Below are 12,436 nucleotides of genomic sequence, written 5' to 3' on the forward strand. Positions count from 1 at the left end.
CATGCACTTTTCCTCTGACTGCTCATCTTGACTGTAACTAATTTATCATTAGGTGTTTCCTGTTTCTCTCCCGTGCTGAAATGATGCTCCATGAAGATGGGGGATTGTATTGGTATTCTTCACCCCCATGCATGCCCTCAGAGCCTGCTGTGTAGAATGTGCCCAGTCAACAGTGGAGGACCCCACATGCTCTGAGAGATGGGGTAACCCCTGGAATGTGAGCCAATGCAAATAACCTGCTCATCAACACAAACCTGTAGCCTCCCAGCAAAGCCCTGTCCCTCAGCTACAGGCAAGTGCAGAGCCTCCCCATGAGGAACTGGTTGCCCTGGTCGGACTTTCCCTTGTACTCTCCTCTCTATTTCCTGTCCTGCAAACTAACTTCTCTGGCTGTTAAGTCCTCCAGTGCTGTTGAACTTCCGTCCAACAAAGGCAAGCACTGAGTCTGCCATATGCACACTCACACACACACACACACACACACACATTAGGTGAGTGTTTACACTGATCAGCTAAAATTAAGCACAAACTCTAGTGAGAAGATAAGCTCAAGCTCAGAAGTTAATCCAGGACTTAATCTGCACATTTACAAAATTAAAAAAATAACAGCATCAGTGACTCTTGTGAATCCAGATTAGCATTTAGCTCTCAGTGTGGGAGCCTGTGGCTATCACGTTGTTCTTGTTTTAGACATCGCTGTGCATCACTGTCTACACCAGCAAAGGTGAGTGACAATGACGCTGTGTAAGAGTGAGCGGCATGAAGTTTCCTGAGTTAATGGTGCAGTGAGAAGACCACAGAGACAGAGTTGAAGTTGACTCCGTGTGTGTGTGTTTGTGTGTAGACAACTATACATTCTCAAAATCAATGTACAATGTCTCCTGTTGCACTCTATACAATGTGACCCTGACCTCCTTCCATACACAGGTGGGATTGACGCTCCACCCCTTGAATCTAGGTGGATTTGTGGCTGCAGAGAAAGCAGTGCTTTACAATTTCCAGGTTAGTCATCACAAGTCCTCGGGCTTCCTCTGAGTTCTCTTGGGGCCTTTGCTCTTACAATGTAGCTACTACTTTGCAAGAAAGCCCAAGCTTCCCATGGAGAGGCCCACACGGACAGAAATTGACCAGCAGTATCAACTCAAGGCCGCAGGAGTCAGCCAGCATTGAAGTGGGTCTCCCAGCCCCACTGAGCTGCCCCAGCTGACATGACATGGAACAGAAGTGAGCTGCCCTGCCCAAGCCCTGACAAATTCCAAATTCATAAATAAAGTGAATGACTGCTGTTATCTTAGGCCACGATGTTTTGGGATAGTTTGTTATACAGCAAGAGATTAATGGAATACTCCTCAACCTATAGCCTCCCCTACTTCAGGGAATGGTGTGAACAAAAGTGGGCCATGCATTCCAAGCACTGGTAAAGCCTTGGCTTAGGCAAGACCCTCCCCAGGCTGGGAATGAAGTTGTCTTATAGGTAAAATATGAAGACAGCAGCAAATCAAGAGACTCACATCATGCATCTTGTAGACTTAAGTGGAAACTCAGAGATCCTGCGCTTGAGTCTCCCTAGGCAAGGGACAGTTTTGTTTCCCAAAGAACTGAGACACATCTCTCTGGGGCAGAAGCATGGGCAGACTGAAGCCTCAGAATGCCAGCTGATGGCATAGCTCCCGGGAGCAAGTATGAACAATTTCTCCTGTTCAAAGTGGAAGGAGTGCACGTTCTCCCTGAAGCCAGTAGGCCAAACTACCAAATTTTCAGCCTCTCTTATGCCTGCTTCTACGTGTTTCCCTAATCTTCTGGGCAAACACAAGCTCTGTTGCCTAAATCAGGCAATCCCAATCCAGTCAGAAGCAGCCTCTCCACTCCCTCCAGCCTCAACTCTGCTCAGGAAAGACTTGCCAATTTTCTTTTTAACCTGGAAGCAGCCTTTCTGGAAAATGGAAACAGAGCTAAGAAGCCATCATCTCTGACTCCTCTCTGGTTACAGGAGGTTAAATCCCTTCTCTCAAGAGATGACCGTTTCCTCTGACTTTGTGCTCTGGACACCCAGAAGCCTCCTCAGCCTCACGGACTAGATCTCCATGCTGGCTCCTTCCTCACCCTGAGCTTCACCTCAACTTTTTCTGGAGAATATACTTTTCTTTTTAAAATCCTTTCTCCAGCTTCTCCCCCAGTCCTTACTGTTCTTCTTTTAGAGGAAGGTTGCCAGATTTTTCTGTAATGGGCCAGAGAGTGAATATTTTCAACCTAGTGAGCCATGTCGGAGAAGGCAATGGCACCCCACTCCAGTACTCTTGCCTGGAGAATCCCACGGATGGAGGAGCCTGGAGGGCTACAGTCCATGGGGTCGCTGAGAGTCAGACACGACTGAGCGACTTCACTTTCACTTTTCACTTTCATGCATTGGAGAAGGAAATGGCAACCCACTCCAGTGTTCTTGCCTGGAGAATCCCAGGGACGGGGGAGTCTGGTGAGCTGCCATCTATGGGGTCGCATAGAGTCGGACACGACTGAAGCGACTTAGCAGCAGCAGCAGCAGCAGTGAGCCATGTGGTCTCAGCTACAACTGCTCAGTTGTGTTGCTAAAGCAAAAGCAGACATATTTAAAGAAATGGCCATGGTTGTGTCTCAATAAAACTTTATAAAAACAGGCTGGATTTGGCCAGCAGAGTGTAGCTTGTCCATTCTTGTTCTAGAACATTTGGATACTTATTTCTTCGTTCCCTTTAGGTCATGGAGGAGGTGGGGGTTGAACACAATGAATTCAGTTCAGGTTACATCTTGCTCTGAACCAGAGCACAGAGGCTGGAGCTAGCTGTGTTTTTCTCACAAAGCTGTGGCCACCAAGGCCTAAAGAACCTTGGATGCATGTGATGGCTCAATGGCTGCCCTGGTCAAGACTGACTTCAAAGTAGCAGGTCTCCCAGCTGCTTAAGCCTTGTAGGGCCCCTTTTCTCTCACCAAAATCTGCACTGGAAAAAAAAAAAATGTTCCCTAATGATCCAGCAGGAAGTAAGATTCTTAGTCTATCCCAGCTGTCACGTTCAGAGGAGGATCAGTTTCTTGGAGTTGGTGATATTAGCTTTAAAATATATACGATCATTGACATAGGTTAGACACTGTTTATAGGGTTGTTATGGCAACCAAGTCCCATGCTGAGACCTGAGAAAACAGGACAATTGGATTGCGTGGGAATTAATGCTTTTCAAATCCCACCCCAAGGCTATTTGTAAGCTAAAATGAGTGAGACATTTCCTGATGAAAATCTGACTTTGTAGAGGATCTCTGCCTGGACAACAGGAGGGACATTTCTGAACTGTAGTTCCTCTCATTGTCCCACGTAAGTTCCCAGAGGTCCCAGCTATACGTAACTCACAGCTGCAGCCCCCAGCACCTAGCACAGTATTAAACATGCGTGTATATGTAAACGCCATGACCTGAGTGTAAAAGGTTTCTCTTTCCCAATTCTGTTTTAATGCTTTTTCCAGAATCCAAAGTCATCCTTGAAAGTGAAAGAAAGTGTTAGTTGCTCAGTCATGTCTGCCTCTTGGCAACCCCATGGACTGTAGCCCATTAGGCTCCTCTCTCCATGGGATTCTCCAGGCAAGAACACTGGCGTGGGTTGCCATTTCCTCCTCCAGGGAAAGTTGTCCTTAATGTGGCACATTAAAGAGCTCAGGGTGGTCCCAGGAATTTCAGCTCTATTGATTCCTGTACCCAAATAACTTAGCTTGGTATTTAAAAGCAGGTCATGTAGACAGACTTGCTTTCCAAAGAATAGCATGTCCACAAAAATAAAGACAAATACTTTATAAAATTAAAGTTGAGAAACTCTTTCTATCTCAGGGTCTATATAAATTGTCCTTTCAGATTTTGAAATCATGGGAGGAGTCCTGTTGGTCTCCCTCTAAACAACTCACATGGTACAGATTTTGCTTCATGCCCTGCCTACCTCCATACCCCCTACTCTGTGGAAAACCTGGACGGAATAAATGCTTCTCTCTTTGGGAACCCTTTGGTTTACATCATGGCCCTATGGTTGGAAGAAAACCCCCTGCTGCCTGAAGGCAACATTTTGATGATCTAGTTCAAACCCTGTGATAACTGAGTGGGCAGTGGAGCTGCTCAGGGAGGTCCTGCCCACCTGGGTCTGCATCTGGCCTCTGGACCTTCCCAGTGCCCTTTCCAGGTCCACCTGGGACTGGGAGGCCTTTTCCACATCACATTTCATGTCCCTCTACAACCTCAGTGTCAACTCTTCTCTAGGGATCTCCTACTCCCCCCTTCCCCAGGACCAGAATTTCTTTCTTTTCCTCTTCTTCTGTGCGTGCACGCATGCACTAAGTCACTTCAGTCACGTCCGACTCTTTGCAGCTCCGTGGACTGTAGCCCCTGGGATTCTCCAGGCAAGAACACTAAAGTGGGTTGCTGTGCCCTTCTCTAGGGAATCTTCCCAACCCAGGGATCGAACCTGCATCTCCCGCATTGGCAGGTGCGTTCTTTACCACTAGTGCCACCTGGGAAGCCGCCTTCTCTTTTTGAAGGGCCGTAATTTCTTTGCCTGGATTTTTATCTTGGAATCATTTTGAGTTCTATGTTTCTTTCTTTTTCTTTTTTTTTTAAAGAAAGTTACTGTTAATTAGTCACAAGATGCAGAAAACAGAACCAATGATTTCAAGGAAAAGGGCTGGTGCTGTCAGAGGAAAGGAAGACTATGCTGTTGCTGCTGCTGCTAAGTCGCTTCAGTCGTGTCCGACTCTGTGCGACCCCAGAGACAGCAGCCCACCAGGCTCCCCCGTCCCTGGGATTCTCCAGGCAAGAACACTGGACTGGGTTGCCATTTCCTTCTCCAATGCATGAAAGTGAAAAGTGAAAGTGAAGTCGCTCAGTCGTGTCCGACTCTTCAAGACCCCATGGACTGCAGCCTACCATGCTCCTCCATCCATGGGATTTTCCAGGCAAGAGTACTGGAGTGGGGTGCCATTGCCTTCTCCAGAAGACTATGCTAGCCAGGTTCTAAAAGCCACTGAGTCAGAGGTAGTCAGGCATTTAGAAACGAGAAAGATGGCTTCAAGCTGGAGAAGATTCCTCTCCTCTCTGCAAGAAACTCACCTGAATGGGCCCCAGGCATCAGTTCAAGTAGCAAGAGTCTGGCCTTTGATTCCCTGAGTCATCTCAGAAGATAATGAGAAAGGGGCTAGGATTTCTTCCCCAGTTAGAGACTGTCCACTGGACGTGCACCCTCGCTTGTTTACACATGCACTCCATGTGCTTGTGGGGGAGGTTTTCAATAAGGCAGGACAGAACAGAAGAAATCTTTACAGGCTAAAGATTTGGGGGAAGCCATTATTTTATTCACTTTATTTTCCACTAAATTCAACTGGTGACTGAACATACAGCCTGGCCTCTGACAGTACGCATGTCCTCTCCTCTGCTCTTTGGATTAACCCTGACGGGAAGCCTGAGCTGCAGACACAGCCAGACATCCTGATCAGACGCTGAACTACACACTTGTTCTCCTCACATGTACCCGAAACTAGATGGTTTTCCCATACATTTCATCATGGTGCTGTTTCTGAAAAGATTAGCCAGAAGCTGATGCCAAACAGATGATGCCTATAAAAGTAGGACTGATCTGGCTGAAACAGGGAGGAAGGTGGACACCTCCTCCTCTAACACACCTCCTCCTCCTCCACTGGGCCAGCCTGCTCCCCTGAATCCAGGTGTGGGCACACCCCAGGCTGGATGGTCTCTGATACCTGTCCAGCTCTGATGTCTGGAAGTTCCTCTGTTCTCTCCTCCCTGCCAACCTCTCAACTTTCCTTTCTTCTGCACAGACTTTGTATATGATAATGAAAATAGTCCTTCTAGCTGCAAGTAACGGCATTTGAAGCCAGTTAGGCACCTCAGCCAGGAAAGCATTACCTAATGTCCAGGCTGAACAAACAGTGAGTTTTCACGGGCACAGTGCTGGCACCCAATACATCCTGGCACTGAGGGGCTGGGGTGGGAGGTCCAGATGGTGATGGTTTCCAGCACAATGGAGGTTCAGAGTTCATGGCTTTGACGTAGCAAAATGTTAATATTAGAGTAAAACAGCTCACCTTTCCCTTGAAAGATGACAAAGTGAGTATTCCTAACACAGCCAATGCTTTTGGTTTCACCAGCCATATCTCCTTCATTGTAGTCTTTGGAAAAAAATATACTCACACACGCACAAATGTGTTGTGGTGTAGGAAGATCGTCCTAAATCGCACACCAGGCTCTCTTGCCTGGGAGGAATTCTTAGAGAGTTCACGGAGCATATACAGAGCTTTGCTGAATCTGTAGTGGAGACATTCTGATATGACGTCCACACTCCACAGGAGGACCCAGCCTTGTGCTCCCTCAGAAGGGCTCTCTTCACTGAGATAGGTTTACTCAACCTCTGTGAGTCAGGCAGTGCTAGGTATTGGGGATCAATAGCCAAAATCAAAGTGTTACCTAATCTGGGTCCTAATCTGGAGGCTCTGGGGGAGAATCTGCTTCCAGGCTTATTCAGGTTATTGGAAGAATTCATTTCCCTGTGGTTGTAGGACTGAGGTCCCCATTTCCTTGCTGACACTCATCAGGGAGCCTCTCCCGGCCTCTCAAGGCTGTCTGCATTCCTTGTCAAGTTGCACCTCCATCTTCAAAGCCAACAATGACAGGCTAAGTTCTTCTCAAGCTTCAGATCTCTCTGACCTTCTGTTCTACCACCTTCCTCCTTCCTCCAAGTGGAGAAAGATCAGGCCTGGCTGGATATTCCAGAATACCCTCCCTAGTGTAAAGCCCATAACCTTAGTTATACCTGCAAAGTCCCTTTGCCATGTAATGCATCATATTCACAGATTCCAGGAATGAGGGTGTGGACATCTTTAGGGTCCATTCTGTCTACTGCAGTGGGTGGCCTGGAAGCCCAGCTCCGACTAGGTCCCTTTGGGGTCCTCCTGAGGAAACCTGAGAGCAGTTATCATTTCCAAAGCTCTACTCTGTGTACAGGTGGGAAACGAGGGCCTCTGTCATTGCCACTAGTATGCTCATCTGGAGGGGGGACATAAGGGCCCCCATGATAGTCTTGCTTCTTTCCCAGCACACAGGCCAGGAGGCTTCCCAGGACTGTTCCACCTTCTTTCAGCAGCTGAGACCCTCTAGCAACTATGAGTATATCAGACAGGACCTTCATGAACTGACCTGCAAGAACTTCCTGGGGCTGCTACGAGAGCTCCTTAGTGCCCCGTCACCCCCACCGGCCCCCCACTCCGCCCCTGGCCCAGGCAGACTGTCTCAAGAAGATGTGATCATCTCCTGTTCCCTACAAGACCAATCAAGTCTAACTCCCTGGTCAGTAACCAGATAGCCTTAGATTGTCTGACTATACCTCCAGCCCTGAAGGCCCATCTCGTTCCCCTCACTTCAGCCACATGGAAGACTATTAGCATCCATCAGTCCCTTCTCTGTTCGTCAAACCTCTCCAGTCCCAAGTATCCAAATCCTACTTCCTCCATGAATCTCCCTCCAATTCTCCCTTCTGCAGAGTTGTTGTTGTTCAGTCTCTTAGTCATGTCCAACTCTTTGTGACCCCATAGACAGTAGCATGCCAGGCTCCTCTGTTCTCCACTATCTCTGGGAGTTTGCTCAAATTTATGTCCATTGAGTTGGAGCATCTTCAGTTGGAAGAGGTCTCGGAGTGAAATTCACACACATTAGTCTGAATCTGGCTTTCTGTTCTATATATGTTATTCTTATAGTCTCTAAGTCTACTAGTACAGCAAAGTTTCATTTATCTTTTTATCCAGGTCTTACATGTAGCAGACATTCAGTTAACTGAACTGCTCTTAGATTTATAGTTCTTTTAAATACCCTTCTGACTAATGGATAAAACACTTGTTGTTACTTTTATATCAAATATTTCTTGAGGAGACAGACAGGCAGGTCTCTGCTTTCCTTATAATTTTAAGGTGGAAAAATACACTCAACAGACTGTACGTCCTACAGAGGTTTTCAGGGTAAGGTGCCAATATCCCGAGTGCCCAGAATCCCAATCCATCCTCAGCATTGGTGGCAACCCCACTGTTCACTCAGACAGCCTAGCACCTACCCTGGAGGCCATTTTCTCCCAAGGCTGTTCTTCACCCTGCAGAGGGAAGGTCTGGCCTCCTGCCTGCCTCACTCACTCCTACTCTCTGCCAAAAGCCTGGGATCCATCAGTAAGCCTGCACTTAACATGCTTTAGTCACTGACTACATGTTATATCCACTGTCTGTGCACTTATTCCACCTGAACTAGACCATCAGTGGGGGAAGACTCTTGACTCTAAAAGATCGCCATAATTTAACCTGCTCCATTGTGCAATCCTGTGCACCAGCATGGGTTTGGTGCCTTTTCGCTGAAGAGACTATGGCACTTACATTTTAATGTTATCTGGCAAAATGAAGAGCTCCAGTGAGCTTACTCCTTCCTGTGAAAGAGGTCAGATGCTCTTTGTGGACCTCTCACATATACACAAGTCAAAAAACAGCTCTGCTTCCCACAGTGGGCCTAGCTCTCAGAATGTTTCTTCCCCTTAAACTGAGCCAACATCTGGAAGACACATGGAGGAAGATCATTAAATTATCTTATATATATATATATATATTTTTTTAATCAGGAAAAGGAGTAAAGCAAAGATCACTCTCCCCAATTTTTTTCTCAGGCTCCTAGACAATCTTCTCAATCTAAGGACAATATTTTTCTTTCATTTTCAACCAAAGAATCACATGGTTAAAATAATAACCTTCTACCCCACACCTCTCTATACTGGGTCCTCCTCTCAGGAGGAACCACTATTACCCATTGTGGTTATGTCCCTTTATGTTTCTTTGGATGGTTATTTCCATGTCCCTAGAAAATTCCTAGAAAATTAGTAGTATCAATCCTATTTCTTCTTGATTTATCGGATTTAGACATTATTTCACTGAATTCCTTCCATGATAGATAAAAATTTAACTCACCTACATAAAGGTCCCCTCCCACCATTCACCTTCCTAGTTTTGATAGGTAGGTAGTTACTCTTAGCTCTTCTACTGTCTCAGTTGTTAACTGCATCAGACTCACCTAATCAGTCTGTTAAAACCGAGGTTTCTGGGATCCACCCCATGAGTTTCTAATTCAAAGGGTCAGGAGTGGGACCCAGGACTTTTCTTTTCTGACATTATCCCAAGGGAGGCTGATACTGCTGGCTGGGTGGCCACACTTTATGAAGCACTGCTTTACTGGTAACCTTTGCAATTCTTTTTTGCTATGTAATCATTTTTAATGTCCAGAGTTTGCAATTCAAGGGCCAGAGCTTTCTCCCAGACTTAAGCTTGCTACTGCTGCTAAGTCACTTCATTCGTGTCCGACTCTGTGCGACCCCACAGACAGCAGCCCACTAGGCTCCTCTGTCCCTGGGATTCTCCAGGCAAGAATAGTGGAGTGGGTTGCCATTTCCTTCTTCAATGCATGAGAGTGAAAAGTGAAAGTAAAGTTGCTCAGTCGTGCCCGACTCTTAGTGACCCCATGGACTTGAGCTTATAAGCTCTAAATTGGCTTGTGAGGCCAGTAGGGGTACTTCTTCTTGTCTAATTTGGTTTCTGGGAAGACTTCAATTCAAGTTCTCAATAGTCATTTAATCAAATGGAAGTATGTTCCTCATCTTCTCCAGCTCTTTCTCATAATTCTAAATCCTGGTCTTTGAAAGAGACAAAAACTCAGCACAACTTTTTACATCTTCTTTTTCTTCAGCGTCCACCTGGGCAGTATATTTATCCTCTGGTACAGGAACGTTCAGGGCATTAAACTTCTCCTCAAAGTCATCCATCAAGCCAGCCTTTGCCATGTTGGCCTTGGAGTAAACCCAGTCGATAGCAGATGGCTTCTCAGGCAGAGTAGCCAACCTGGAGGTGAGCATCTCATTCCAGGACTTGAAGGAGTTAGTCACGGCCTTCCGGTTTGGGGGGGTGATCTCCCCGAAAGCTACCCAGTCAATGGTTTTTAGAGCAAGTTTCTGTCCAGCCATCTTGAGATCCTTTACTGACCTGGGTACCCTTTGAAATTTTAAGTAATAAACAGCTTTTTACAGTTTCATCAGGTTTTACAATATCTTTGGCTCACTAATTTAAAAAATTAAGATATTAAAACAACTTTTGTTGTCCTATATTAAACTCTAAATACTGAACACCAATGAACAGTGCTAGTATTATGGCCTCATGATTGCTGTTCACAGCAGAGCCAAGACAAATGTCATGATTACAAATCCTCCTCTACACAGGTACAAAGTTAAATGACCAGAAAACTCAACTTTTACTTAAGGGGCAATGTTTCTAGTATTAAGATCCTTCTCTTCCATATGCTGTTCTACTGGCTTCACATCCTACCATGCTTTGTTTTATATTGAACCATGACATATTAGCCATATTTTTACTTTTCTGGGAGTTTTTGATTGCCTTCATTTTTTGTATCCATAGAAAACATACATTCTACCTACACTGTGTCCTGATTATTTGCTGCTTTCTTATTATTCTGTCTATGGCTGGCTTCATTCTTCTCAAAGTTCATTAATCCTTTGCTCTAAACTGATCAACTGTTTTTTAGACATGCTGCACAACTGTAATCCTGGAATTTCTTATCATTGGACTTCTAAGAGTTTGTTCTCACATTCAACTTTTTGCTCCTTCTAGCTGTCACCCTTTTTTCTTGGAGTGCATCTTAGGTAACTTCCTTGGAAAGGTTACCAGGGATGTAAACTTTCTGGGTAGTTGCTTGTCTGAATAATGACTTTATTTCAACTTGATTTTATTTCATACTTGACTTTTAGGCTACGTATAAAACCCTAGTTTCAAAATCACCTTTTCTCAGAGCTTTGAAGCCCTTATTTCACATACGCTAGTTTCCAATCTTACTAACAAGAAGTCTAATGGATTACTTAGCGTGACTCTAATTATGTTGGGAGAGGACATATATTCCCCACTATCACCATCCTGTACTCTTTGTCATGGAAGCATTAAGAATTTTCCTTATGTCTTAGGCGTAGTGACATTTCAAAATGATGTACCTAGGATACTTTGGGTTTATCCTGCTTGCAAGCTGGTGGGTCCTTAAAAAAAAAGTCTCTCTAATTTTGGGAGAACTGTCCACAGCTAGAGAGAGTCTCCTTCAAGGATGGTTACAATCCCCCATAGTCAGTCATACAATCCCCCATAGTTCCACCCCCCACAGTCAGCCAACAGCTGACTAATAAGGGTACAAAGGGTCAGCCCCTTCCCCTCAAGGAGAGGACGGCTCTTCGGTGTAATTTATGCTCCAGAGCTCCCAGCCTCAGGCCAAAGCTAGACTTTGCCCAAGAGCACATCCTTGCTCACCCTCCTCCCTTTCCTTCCAGATTTCTCTAAGAACACCAACTCATTAGACCAAGTGCTCCCAAACCCCTGTTTCAGGCACTGCTTCTGGGGAACCTGACCCAAAACCACATGAGACAGACTTTGGGAGAAAATGGGGACATCTTGGTAAAAATCTTATATCTCGAACTCCAAACTCTTCTCTGTGGTTCTATTTACAAGTCTCATCTGCAAGGCGTGGGTCATGATCTGCTAGTTTTCCCACAAGTTCAGAGCAGTCAGAACTATGGAGGGTGGGGCTGGTGAGAGGTTCCACAGCTTTGTCCCCACCCCACCCAGGAGTCTGGTTTAGCCAAAAAACAGTTTTGTCTGACCTTCCCCAGGTCCTGGATCTGTGATGATCTTGGGTGTTAGAGAAAGATTTAGACTCAGACCTGGGATCGCAGATTTCGTGCATATTTCCTGCAACAGAGTCAGCACCGCACATCTTCCAGATTGCTTGGGGCAGACAGGCCAGTGCTGCGACGTGGTGTTAGCTCATGGCTCACTCCTACTCCATATGGTCTTGTACAGGCTGCATCCCATATAGCTCCTCCACACAGCAGCACAGCCGAGAATCTGCTGAGCTCGGGGAGGATGGTGACAGCCTGCACTCATGGTGCTTTGCCTTCCAAAGACAACTGAGCTGAGCTTTCTCAACTCAACCACCAATTCTAACAAGAGGAAGTTCTTGCTTCATCACCCACTCACAGTCCCATCAATAAAACCTGTATGTAGAGCACTCACTAGGTACTGATCTGAGCTCTAGAAATGCTGCAGGAAAAGGATGCAAGTGAGGAGACCAAGCTGCCAGTTCATGACCTCAAAGGGATCATCATTTTCTAATTGTTTGGGAATCAATGAGTTTAAATCACATGGTTATTAGACACAACCCTCCAAATCATACATTTCAGCATTTTGCAGATCAGGAAAGGGAGGCCCAGGAGGGGGTGTGCCCAGCCTTGGGCTCCCATGCCACCGGGGCCATTACTTGTACATGTGCACCTGCCACCTGGGGT

The 12,436-nt window shown here is 45.9% G+C and overlaps 1 protein-coding gene and 1 pseudogene across 1 annotated transcript in view; both read right to left on the bottom strand.

Moving 5' to 3' along the window:
- ITGA9 (integrin subunit alpha 9) overlaps positions 1 to 12,436 on the bottom strand; it is a 363,244-nt gene that overhangs the window by 176,722 nt on the left and 174,086 nt on the right. The gene's annotated exons all lie outside the window — the stretch shown is intronic.
- On the bottom strand, positions 9,574 to 12,434 carry LOC113880812 (annotated as a pseudogene).

Source organism: Bos indicus x Bos taurus, chromosome 22, assembly GCF_003369695.1.
Source record: "Bos indicus x Bos taurus breed Angus x Brahman F1 hybrid chromosome 22, Bos_hybrid_MaternalHap_v2.0, whole genome shotgun sequence".
In the NCBI taxonomy this organism is placed as follows: Eukaryota; Metazoa; Chordata; class Mammalia; order Artiodactyla; family Bovidae; genus Bos; species Bos indicus x Bos taurus.